The following is a 13,474-nucleotide window of genomic DNA, read 5'->3' on the forward strand; positions in this document are numbered from 1 at the left end:
AGACAGCCATCCCACTCACCCCTCTGCTCGGCCCTAAATGCTTCTCTACCCGCAGTTTTATCCCTGGGGGTAATTACATGTGAGTTCCTGGTGACAGATGCTGTCAGATTCCGAGACCCTGGTGGGACAGGCCGTTGGGCCTCCCCACTCCCTCCCTCCTCACCTTGTCTGGCTCCCTTCCTTCGCCTCTCAACCTCCAAGTGGTTATTAAAGTAATAAGCGGCATTTCTGGTCCAGCTGCAACATTTCTGACGGTTCTCGTCGCCATCCTAGACAGGGGACTTCCCCTCTCCCTCCAGGGGCTGGAGAGATCTACCCCAGATGGCCTCCTCTCCAATTTCTCTAGCTCTAGGTCATCTGCTCAGTGGTTCATGCAGTTGTGCATTCATTCTGGCCACTGCAATCTCGCTGGCCTCATTTCCTATCTCTTTTACTTGATGGTGGGCCCCATCACGCTTACTCCTTTCTGCTCCTCTGACGTGCCCATCTTTCCCCTCCTTCCCCTTCCCACGGCAGCCCCCCAGCCCTTGTGCTGGCCTTGCTCTCTGCCCAGAACTCTTTTCCTTCAGAGCTTCCTGCGGCTGCCTTTTCTTCATCCTCTAGGTCTACGTTATCTCAGAGGAACCTTGCTTGACCACCCAGACTAAGACAGCCTTCACCCACCAGACACTTTCTGAATCATGGTACTGTTTAACTCTTTGGGGCATCATCTGATGCTTTTCTTGTTGATCTACTGATGGACTTGTTTGTGGTCTGTGATCCATTCCAATCAGAGGACATAAGGGTCAGAGGGAGCCTGGTCAGTTTGTTCCTGGAGACCAAAGCCACTTCTGGCCCCAAGTGGGTCCTCAGAATCTTTGAGTGTCTGATTTGGTCTCCACGGGAGCAGACACCGTGACAGGAATTCAAGTGCAAGAACAAAAACCACTACAATATTGTAAAGTAATTAGCCTCCAACTAATAAAAATAAATGGGGGAAAAAAAGAAGAGTATTTGGGAAGAATGGGAAACGCCTCTAACTGAGTGGGGACGTGACGGGGAAGGAAGCCAGGCCCGCAGCAGGTGGCATCAAGCAAGTTTCCACCTTGGGCAACTGGAGCCTAATCCCACTGGGATGCGTGGGGTAACCATGGAGAACACACACCTCCCCTGGGAGTTACCCTCCCCTGGGGAGTGAGTAAACTGGAGTAATCTCCAAACTCTAGTCCGTCATTAACTGAGGGTTGCTCTTGGGAGGGGACGGAGTGTTAATTCCTTGGTACCTCCTACCTGCCACGTGCAGGGCAGAACTCATCACACTGGCTCATGGAAGCCCTCAGGCAAAGAAATACAGATGTTGGCACCTGCAAAGTCAGTCTGGGGTACACTGAATAAAGACCAAATGGGCCCAGGCAGAGGGCGGCGGGCTGATGGTGTCTGCTTGGTGAATAAATGAATGGATAGAAAAATATCATCATTCATTAATTTCAGAAGCCTGAATACTTACAGAATATATAAAGCCCTGGCGACAGAGTGATGATTTAAACAGACACAGTTCCTGGCCTGATGGAGCTGGTAGTCTGGGAAGGGAAATGAGATAGACAAGCAAAAAACAGATCATCACAGACTTCACTGTTTAATTTCAACCGTGACACAAGCTCTAAGGAGATGGGGGAGGGAGGTGGGGCTCTGAGTGTTTGTAAAGTGGAGACCTGGGGAGGGGAGCACAGCACGATGGAGGGATCTTCCTGAGCAGGTCACATGGAACCTGAACTATTAACTTGAAGGAACAGCATTTACACAGAGGGAACAGCATTATGAAGGCTCTGAGACAGAAGGGTGATTTGTTTGAGAATTACATCATTCTGCAAATTCTATCTTCAGTGGTCTGTCTCAAATCTCCACTAGGTATTAGCAATTAATGAACATCTCAGATTAATGTGTTCCCCCCAAAAATGTTTTTTCTGATCCCGAACTTGCTTCTCCCAAAAGAGTTTTCCCATCCTTGTCAATGGTTCTTGTACTCTCCCCAATTACTCAAATGTCACCTTGACACAGAAGAGCCCTCTGATCACTAATACGAACATGAAGCAGTATTCTACCCCATTTTGTTTCATCATCACTGATATTACCACTTGACGAATTGTTTATCGTCTGCCTCACTGAAATGTCAGATTCTCGAGAGGACAAATGTTGCTCTGTTTCCTGAGATATCCCCACCCCTAGAACGGTACATGGCTCAACTAATATCTATTTAAATAAATGAATATCTGGACAAAAAATGAGTGAATGATTTTGTCTCCACTACCAGACTATGTACTACATGAAAATTAGGACTGTGTCTGACTTTTAGCTTAGGCTGCAAGAACCAAAATTCCCAGTCAGCAGTGGCTTAAGTACTCAAGACATGCCATTGTATCATTTCACAAGATTTCAGGAGCAGTCACGCTCAACCAGGGGTGATTTTGCCCATCACGGGACATTTGATAATATCTATGGAGACTAATTGTTTTTATTGTCATGACTGGGATGTGAAATCTACTGAACGGAGACCAGGAATACTGCTAAACATTCTATAGTACACAGGACAGCTTCTCACAACAAAGAACTATCTGCTCCAAAACAGGTATTGAGTGCTGAGATTGAGAAACTGACCTAAATGAAAGTTTCAGAGTCTAAATGGTTTCAGAGTTTGCTCAATAGTTCAGCAATGGGAGGACTTTGTGTCCCTGTGATTTTTCTAGAGTTTTCCCTCCTGGTTATAATATGGTTGCCATAGCTCTGAGCATCACACGCATCATCCCAGTCATTCCAAAGAGAAACAAATATCTCTCTTGCTCTCTCTCCCTCTCCATCTCTTTCTGAAAACTCTTTCATTATATGTCCAATGACACACCTTGGGTCACATGTCCACGCCTAGTCCAACTGTCCAATGAAGACTGAGTTACTGTGATTGGCTTGGATCAATTGACTCATCCTCTGGGACAGGACCCTGTGCCTGGGATCAAAATCAGGGTTATATGCGTAAAAAAGGAAGGGGAATGGCTGTTGGATAGTCAAGTCAAAGGGAAATGTCCATCACTGAAAATAATCTCATTTTTTACATCTTATTGCTGCTGCTGCTGCTAAGTCACATCAGTCACATCTGATTCTTTGTGACCCCCATGGACTGCAGCCCACCAGACTCCTCTGTCCATGGGATTCTCCAGGCAAGAATACTGGGAGGGTTGCCATTTCCTCTTCCGTTTTTATTGCTCCTACCACCCAAACCAAGAACCAACAAACAAGTAGAAAAGGCCTTGCTCTTCCAGTTATTGCCCACCCAGAGTTCTACCTTTGCCAACCTAACCCCACTTCCTCAGCTTGCTGGAGAAAAGAAGGCATCTCTTTCCACTGTTCCCCATCGGATCACGCTGGGTCCTAGGTTTGCCTTTGAACCCAGATCAATCAGACACCCCTTCCAATAGCCCCTCAGTGAAATGCCCCTTCTTCTTCCTGCCAGAAGTCTCTTGCTGGCTGGACAGATCTAAGCTGCTGGTAGCAGTGGAACAAACATCCAAGTTCACCGAAGAGGCCTGACCTCAGGAAGGCAGGTGGGTGTTAAGCAGCCTGAGCCCATCCGTCCGCAAATGCCAGACAGCTGTGCACATCTTTGGGGTGGAGATGAAAAACAGATACTTAATGTATCTGGTTAGAAATGAGGATTTTCTGGTTTGGTTATGCCTGTCATTTCGAATGTGTCTCTTCTATTATTTATAGCATTTGTGCACCTGACCTTGTCAATTTCATCCCCAGAAGCAACTTGGTGAACCCTCTTCACAATCCAACCAGAGGTGCGGGGGAACTCTCTGCCCAGACTCAACCTCTCAAGCCTTTGTCGGGAGACAAGTCTGGGTAAAGATGCACACGTAGGAAAAGATTTGGGAAGCTGTAGACAACGCTTTCCAACTCGGGGCAGAGCCAAAGCAAACTGGTTTCTTGATTTCACCCTCTTTTACCTTCACCTCCGAATCTGTGGATGGCCCCGACACCCAACCCATTCCAAGTCCCTCAGTCTCAAGGTTATCCCTTCCTTCTCTCATAGTGTACATCCTTTCCATCCACAAATCCTATTGGCTCTTGAGGTTTATTCCCCAAACCCATCTACTTGCCAGTACTTCCCTAGCCATCACTCTGGTCCAAACCACCATCATCTCTAAAGTACTGCAGTTACCATCTCATTGGTGTTCTTGTTCCTACTGCCCCCCTTTTAAGCCAGTCTCTATAGAGCAGCCAGAAAGATCTTTCAAAAAAGAAATCAAGTCAGGGGACTCCCCTGGTGGTCCAGTGGTTAAGACTTTGTCTTCTAAAGCAGGGAGTCTGGGTTCAATCCCAGGTCAGGGAGCAAAAATCCCACATGCCTGGGGCTGAAAAACCAAAACATAAAACAGAAGCCATATTGTAACAAATTCGATAAAACCTTTTAAAATGGTTCACATCAAAAAGAAAAAAATCTTAAAAAAAAAAAAAAGAAATCAGTCAGGTCCCTACCTTGCCTCAAATCCACCAATGACTAATTATTGAATTTAGAATAAAATCCAAATTCCTGATGATGACTTCTAAAGCCCTGCGTGGTTGGTTCCCCAGAGACCTCTGTTCCAGCCACGCGAGCTCCTTTCTGCTCCCTGATCACTGCAAACTCAGTCCCACCTCCCAGCCATAGAGGACGCCTTCCTCACACAGGAAAGACGTTGTTCTCAGACCCAGCTCTCAGACTCCCCCTGCCATGGCTCACTCCTTGTCATTCACATCTTCACGTCAACGCCATATCCTGAAAGCCTTCCTGAGCATCCAGCCTATGCGGCCAGCTCACTTCATCAGTCACCATGACACCATCCCATTCTGTTTGTTGATCCCTTGGTGACTACTTTCCTCCCTTCTTTAGACTGTCCCCTCTGTGAGACCAGGAGCCGTTTCTAACTCTTTGACACTATTTCCCGTGCCTAGAATGGCACCTGGAACACAGCAGAGGCCCAGTAAATTGTTGTTCAGTCACTCCGTCCTGTCCGACTCTTCACAACCCCATGAACAGCAGCACCCCAGGCCTGATTAACAAAGCTCACTAGTGGTCCTTTCACCAGAGTTATCCTGATGCACTGGGCCCCCAGGACCCCTGCCCTCTCTGAGTCTCCCCAAGTCTTGGCTGTCCAGGAACCTTCAGAAGGGAAGCAAACACCCTGGGAATGCCCTACTCTCAACTAGACTCTAGGCTCATTGGGACAAAGCCTGGACTAGATCTAGCTCCGTCTTCCCCTGGATAAGTGCTGGATACACGGTGGATGGAGACTTCCGTCTCTACCTCAGAACAGTACTGAGTACCGAGAAAAGCTCGGTGCTTTATTCTTGGCAAACTCAAAACAGCACATCACCTGCCCCAACCTGCAACCTCTCTGACGTGGCACTTCCACTGCTAGGACACAGGTGTGAGGCACACACGTGTGAGGCAAGCTGCATCAGGAGGGGTGCTTCCTGCAGCATCGGCAGTCCTGGGGGAAACCTGGAACTTAACCCGAATGCTGCTTTTTACAGGAATGGCTGCATGTACCATAGTTCTCCCAGTATTAGGAAATACTTTAAGTTGATTTTTTTTTTTAAGATTTTCTTTGTTTGATGTGGGCCATTTTTAAAGTCTTTATTGAAGTAGTTACAATACTATTTCTGTTTTAGGTTTCGATTTTTTGGCAGCAAGACATGTGGGATCCCAGCTCCCTGACCAGGGATCGAACCTGCACCCTCTACGCTGGAAGATGAAGTCTTAACCACTGGACCACGAGGGAAATGCCTCTGAGCTGATTTAAAAGACACAAAAGTGCTTGGACGCTGTGTTCTTTCTTGGGCACCTAGCACGTGCCAGGCACTGTGCTAAATATATGGTATGTAACGGGGAGCAATGAGGACAGAAATATGTGCTCAAGTTGAGGAAGACTAGCAGAAAAACTAAGTCAAAGGAAGAATAGGGCAGATGGGGATAAGGGCGATGGAGGAAAATTAAAAATTAAACAGGCCAGGGTCAGGGGATTGCCTAGTTGTCTCTGAAGTCTTGTGGAGATGAGGGTCCTGGGAAGATGGGGTGATGAGGGTCTGGGCTTCTTGGGGTGTCTGATGGAGCCAAGGGGCAAAGACAGATTAGTTCTGATGGTTTTGAGGCAGATAAAGGCGAACAGTGGGTGCGGAGTGGAGGTGAGGAGGGGGTCTTGCTGAGAAAGTGTGGTGCATCCAGTCCCCCCGCCCAGCCATGCAAGCTGACAGAAGGAGGTCTAGGGGGCAGGTCACGTGGGCCTCCTTTGCTGCCCCTCCAAATCCATCCTGGAGGATGAGCCATGGAGTGAATCTGAGCGCTCCCCTCCCCCGGCTGCCTGTGGATTCAAGGGGTGAGAAGCCCCAGCAGGAGATGGACAGCCAGAAGCAGAGTGAAGGCAGGGTCTCTATCCCCCTGCTCCCTGCCGGGCACAGTCTCTCTCCACGAATCTCTCTCTGGGTTCGGGGGTTCCTCCCTTCCTGGGAAGGCTTCCATGGCTGGCATCTGGAGTGCACAGCACCGCCTGCAGGGTTCTCCCTGCCTCCCCCACACCTTTGTAAATATTTCATTCATTGAACTCTCCTCCATGATCTAGACTGAATGCTCCATCTGTCCCCACAAGAACCTGATGGACACACAGGGTGGGGTCTCTTAGCTATAAGAAGTAAAGTTACCCGAAGGTAGGCACCGAGAACTGTTTTGGAAGCAAACACTGAGTCATCAATACTCATTACGAGCAGGAAGCAAGACAAGGGTGTCTGCTTGTTTTTCACAATGAATATGAATCAGTTTTGTAATTTAAGATGCACCGGACTGGAAGCAAAGCGTCACCAGGCCCACTGGACCCCCGGGAGCCTGGACACAGCCCACACTCTCCAGACTGGCAGAGCCGATCACGGTCCCTCTTGGAGAATCCGTGTGGATTTCAGGGATGGTCTGACTTCTGACAGGGCAAGGACGCATTGAAACCCCAGGTTCTAGAACCTTCTTGGGAAAGGAGCACATGAGAAGTGTCCTCCTCTGCCAGGCTGCCTGTCCTTCCCCAACACCTGGTGCACCATCGGAAGAAAACAAGACGGAGGGGACCAGCCATGCTCCAAAAGCTTCGGAGCTCTCTCTTTCCGAATTTTCTGACAATCTCTGTGCAAGAAAGCTAGCATTTCCAAAAATCACAGCTATTTGCCATTCATTTTCTAAAACTCCAGATGTCCATTTTTCTGATTGAAGTTCATTCACCCTTCTGCAGTAGGCAACCATTCCAGTATGTTTAAGATGTATTTTGGGGGAATTCCCTGGGAGGTTGCAGTGGTTAAGAATCTGCCTTGCAATGCAGGGAATGTGGGTTCAATCCCTGGTCAGGGGACTAAGATCCCACATGCTGCAGGGCAATTAAGCCCGTGGGCCACAACTAGAGTCCTGGTCCCACAAGGAGAGATTCTGCATGATGAAGGAAGATCCTTTGCACCAAAAGTGACCTTATCCAGCCAAAAAAAAAAAAAAAAGATGCATTTTGGGTTGCACGCGCTCATATACAAATTGTAGTATTTGGGGATATGTACATGCTTTTACCTTCTGTAAATGGTGAAGTGCTGTATACCTCATCTTGCATTGCACACTGGGATTAGGTTCTTATGATGCATTCACGCTGTAGTGTGTATGCCTCATCCATTGCTCAGAACTGCAAGAGTGTCTCCGTATTTTATCCATCTACTCCCTCGGTAATGAACACCCTGGTAACCTCTTCTCGCCACCACTGATGCTGGAATGATGTCCTTTGGGAGGTCCTTTTATGACCTTCTTGAGAGTTTGTCTTGAATTAATACCTGGGAGAGGAATACCTCTACTGACTCAGCAGTGCCTGTTTGCTCTTTAGAAAGACTGCATCAGATTACCCTCCCACCAGAATATTTTTGCTTTACCCATTTTTTATTACTTTTTACATTTTGAGTTTCCACTGTTAGGTATACCAAAGTCCAAGGTCCTTTTTGGTGGGGTTTTCCTTCTTGTTCACACGAAATTTCCCTCTTTGTCCTTTTCAAAGCTCTTCACCTCGAATTCTGTTTTGTTGGGCCCCAGGACCTGAATGCTTCCTAATTTTCCATGCTGCCTTTCTGACTCAAAACTCGTGCCTGCTAATCCCACTGATCAGGGTTTATGTCAATGCCCATAGCTCATGCATGCCCATTGTCAAGATGGGATAATTCCTGTTGATGGATTCTTCAAAACAACAGCCTTTTGCCAGCAGAGAAAAAGACAACTGACTGTCTAAGAAATGTAATGAAACTCTGTTGTTTATGCCTGCTCAGAATCCATTCCTTTTTCTGGCCTTAGAAGCCCAGTTTTCTTCTGGGAAATCCATCCCTCTCCGACTCCTAGTTTGTGAGGATCCATCTCTCCCTGGATCCAAGTCCTGGCCAATCAGAGGATTCCACACTCTTGGCCACCGTGATTGGTTGAGCAAGGGCAACTAACCCACACCATTTCACAAAATTTAAACCCAGGATGTTACATGGAACTTTTGAGGAAAAGGTACTCTGTTTCTCCTGAGGTGTCTAAGTTTGCAGAATAAAACATGGAACCACTGGAAGTCACCTTAGCCATAATATGTAGAAAGCCTGCTCGAAAAGGGAAACAGCTGACAGAGAGAGACAGACACAAAGAATTGAAAATTCATTATGACATCATCATCTTCTGAGCTACTAGATTCAGCCATGCCTGAAACCTGCCTGCCTCTGTTTTGTTTTGTTTTTTCCCCAGATACATGATCTAATAAAGTCCCCTGTTTCGAAGAAGGTAACTTGAGTTGGATTTCTATCACTTACAAGCTGAAAAGTGCCTAATACAGTGAGTGATAGGCAGTTTACCCCAGCACCTATTGAAAAAAAAGAAAAACTACCCATCAATTACCTATTAGCCTTAGCCCCTGCCCACCTCTTGAAGCTCATATTTTACCTGGCTTTCTCACACACACTCTGCCTCCTGGCTGTTCCCGGAGCACAGCAGCTTGTCCTCCGTCCGACTTCTGCGTTTGCTGTTCTCTCTGACGCAAGTGCTCTACTGCCCGACTGTCACCTCACCGTTTCCTTGTCAGGCTTCAGGACTTAGCTAGGATGGGGACCCCTCAAGAGGGACCTCCTTCACAAGCCCATCAAGATGCTCTCCCGTCACCCTGCTCTTCAGCATGGCACAGCCGTCCCACAGATGTGATGCCTTCCTGTGTACTGACTCTTTCACTTCATTCCCACTTGTTTCCCTTGCTACCATGATGCTCTTTTTTCACCACCATAACCCCGATGTTTAGAACAATGGTTCCTGGAAGATGCTCAATAGAATAACAAAGGAAGCAAATTTTGCAGGGAGGAAGGAGGCAGAAAAAAAAAAAAGGAAGGAAGAGAGGAAGAAAAAAGAAAGGAAGAGAGGAAGAAAAAAGAAAGGAAGAGAGGAAATGAGGGTGGTGGAGGATGGATTCAAACAAATGTTCCAAGTTTAAGAAAGTGCCATTCCTTTCTTCTTCACATACTCAGACTTGGTCTAGAACCAAACTCAGAAAATATCAGAGCCTTTGAAATCCCATCTCAGAATGTCCCTCTGGCACGTCACTTAATTAAATGACCCCATAATGAAATTTCTCCCCATTGAGTCTATATTTAATAATTAATTGACCTTTTCAGCCCAGCCATGCTTGGAGTCTCATCAATTATGCATCTTTCCCTTCTGCACTCAACATTCACCTCCTGAGAAAGTAGGACCCAGACAGGAGAGGCTTGGAGTGGCTGGAGCCTAAAGGGGCCCCTCTGAGGGGTGAAGGTCCCCAAAATACTGATCTGTTGGAGAGATATAGGTGGAGGTTTGGGGGCAAAGACAGTCTTGGGCCTGAAACTTATTCTATCTGAGAGGCCCTCTTTATTAAGAAGACAAAATTACTGATACAAAATCTCATACAAACTGAAATATTTAGAAAAATAAATAAATAAAAAACAATTGCTTTTTTAAAAGCTGGCACAAGCCACAAAATTCAGAAATACAAAGCAATATCATTAATTAACTTCCTGGCATGCTTCGAGAGGGCTTGCCAGCTGGCTCAGTGGTAAAGACTCCACCTGCCAAGCAGGAGACGTGGGTTCAATCCCAGGGTCGGGAAGATCCCCTGGAGAAGGAAATGACAACCCACTCCAGTACTCTTGCCTGGGGAATCCCATCAACAGAGCAGCCTGGCGGGCTACAGTCATGGGGTCGCAAGGGTTCAGACACAACTTAGCGACTAAACCACCACCCCCACCACCAAAGAGAACAGAAAGGTAACTCAACCTTTCCTCTAGAAAGGTTGATCAGAAAAAAAAAAAAATCAATTGACAATTTTTAGAACAGTTTCTTTTGGCCTGGTAATCCGTGATCGGTAATGTCACATCCAGGGTTAGTTTGTACCACAGACTAGGTGATTTAAACAACACAAATTCATGTTCTTGCAGTTCTGGAGGGTGGAAGTCTGAGATCAAGGTGTCAACAGGGTTGGCTTCTACCGAGGTCTCTCTCCGTGGCTCAGAGATGGCTGTCTTCTCCCTGGGTCTTCACGCGGTCTTCTCTCTGTGCCCATGTCCTCATCTCCACCCCGTCTACGGACATCAGTCATATTGGATTAGAACCCGCCCTGAGGACCTCATTTTGACTTAATGACCTTCTTAAAGACCTATCTCCAAATACAGTCACATTCTGAGGTACTGGGGACCAGGACTTCAACACAGGAACTTGGGGAAGGATGCAATTCAGCCCATGACACATACCTTTGCAGGACGGTTGTCAAATTTGGGGAAACCACTCTCAGGTTTCTTTCCTCCATGAGCTAAAATATTTCAAGGCATTTCAAGTTTTCTAATCCCAGTGTCTCAGCTCCAATACCCTCTAACTGATGACTCTCATCAACCAGTTTGTCAAGCCATCCATTCTCATGTTGTGACGACACCCCTGGGGCCGCCATGAGCAAGAGGAATTTTCTGGGAAGCCATTCTCACACCTGGAGGACAAGCAACGACTTAACTATGCAGAGATGTCTGTGAGCCACACAAAACAGCTCATGGGGCCAACTGAACGCAATCCCAACCAAACTTCCCTTTGGCCAGCCCCCTAGGGCTGTCCCAACACAGTGGTCTTGAGAAATAGTAGTTAAAATAGCATACTTTTGCAGATTTCACAAACATGTGGTTCCATGGACATGGTGTTAGGGCTCTTCCCAGAGTTTTAGAAGATGCCCAGGTGAGTGACTCAGGCCCTGAAGTGTAAGGTTCATTAACTTCACAGGAAATCTACCTCCGGGGGGCGGGTCTGTGTTCTGAGCGTCCCCTCTCCAGCCCCTCAGAGTCCTGGCCAGGCCAGAGTTCCAAAGAGAGAGAAAAAGTAAATGGGGCTTTTTGTGTGTGTGATGAGGCGTGTATTTGTTTCCTAGCATCACTATAACAAATTACCACAAGATTGGTGACTTAAACAGTATGAACTTATTGAGCCACGGTTTTTTTTTTTTTTTATTAGTTGGAGGCTAATTACTTCACAACGTTTCAGTGGGTTTTGTCATACATTGATATGAATCAGCCATAGATTTACACGTATTCCCCATCCCGATCCCCCCTCCCACCTCCCTCTCCACCCGATTCCTCTGGGTCTTCCCAGTGCACCAGGCCGGAGCACTTGTCTCATGCATCCCACCTGGGCTGGTGATCTGTTTCACCATAGATAATATACATGCTGTTCTTTCAAAACATCCCACCCTCACCTTCTCCACAGAGTTCAAAAGTCTGTTCTGTATTTCTGTGTCTCTTTTTCTGTTTTGCATATAGGGTTATCGTTACCATCTTTCTAAATTCCATATATATGTGTTAGTATTCAGCCACAGTTTTGAAAACCAGAAATCTGCAATCAAGGTGTTGGCAGGTCCGCGCTTGCTCTGAAGATTCTAGGCGAGAACCTGCCGTGTCTCTTCCAGCTTCCAGTGGCCCCTGGCAGGCATTGGCTTTGGTTAACATCACTCCAGTCCCTGCCTCCGTCTTCACCTGCCCTTCCTGATGTCTTTTCTGGCTCTTATAAGGATACCTGTCATTGGATTGGGCCAACCCAAACCCAGCAAGACCTTATCTTGAGATCTTTACTGTAATTACATCTGCAAAGACCTTCACCTCAAATAAGGACACATTCATAGGGTCAGGATTTGGACATACCATTTTGGGGGAGGGGGACACTATTCAATCCACTACAGGGGATCACCAATGCCCTCACCAGGCATGGCCTTTAAAGAATAGGCCTAGGCTCCAGATATTTCATTGGAAAGACCACCTACTCAAGACTGAAATCCCACTATTACCACTCTACTTCAGGCTCAACTTGATTTCAGCACATCCATCCATCACCCACAGGTGAAGCCTCTGAAAGCAAATGCTTGGGAGACAGGTTTCTCTCCAACACAGAAGAGTTGCCCAAACTTCAATCATCTTCTCAACTTCTGTGATGAATTTCATGTCCACAAATCACTTAATGTTCTACTATTCACTTAATGTTTTTTCCTCAAATGGATCTATTTTTAAAAATTCACACCCATGAAGGGGATTGAGATGCTTCTTCTGATTTTGTCTCACATCATATACATTGACATCATTAGAACTCACAGGCAGGGATCTCTAGCTTTGTGCCAAGGGGTCTCTAAGCCCTGGTTAATCCTCACAGCAACTCCGAAAGGAAGGAAATTTTTTTTATTATCACCCCATTTTACAGTTGAGAAAACTGAGGTATAGAAAGGGTAGGTAATACAGGAAAAAATGGGGTGAAGCTTTGTTTTGTTCACGGCTGTTTCCCAAGAGCCTCGAGCAGTGCCTGACACAGTAGGCACACAGTAGGTGTTTTATTGTGGAATGCTGTCCCAGTGTGGCTGAACCAGCACATGTAGGGAAACAGAGTATGAAATGAGGGCAGAAAAGTGTCCTGGAGCAAGACTGGTGGGGGCCATAGACCTTGGTAGGGATCAGAATTGTATTCTAATGCAATAGGAAATTAATGGAGGACTCTGGGTCCCAAGAAACAAGTTCTGATTTTTTTTCTTCTATTTTGATTGACTATGATTTCTTAAAAAAAATTTTTTTTTTAATTAGAGGGTAATTACAGTCTTCCCTCATAGCTCAGTCAGTAAAGACTCTGCCTGCTATGCAGGAGACCCAGGTTCATTTCCTGGGTCTGGAAGATCCCCTGGAGAAGGAAATGGCAACCCACTCCAGTATTCTTGCCTGGAGAATCTCATGGACAGAGGAGCCTGGCAGGATACAGTCCATGGGATCACAGGAATCGGACACGACTTAGTGACTAAACCACCACCACAATATCATGATGGTTTCTGCCATAGGTATACATGTGTCCCCTCCCTCTTGAATCCCGCACCCCTCTAGGTTGTCATAGAGCACC

Source organism: Cervus canadensis, chromosome 10, assembly GCF_019320065.1.
Source record: "Cervus canadensis isolate Bull #8, Minnesota chromosome 10, ASM1932006v1, whole genome shotgun sequence".
Lineage (NCBI taxonomy): Eukaryota > Metazoa > Chordata > Mammalia > Artiodactyla > Cervidae > Cervus > Cervus canadensis.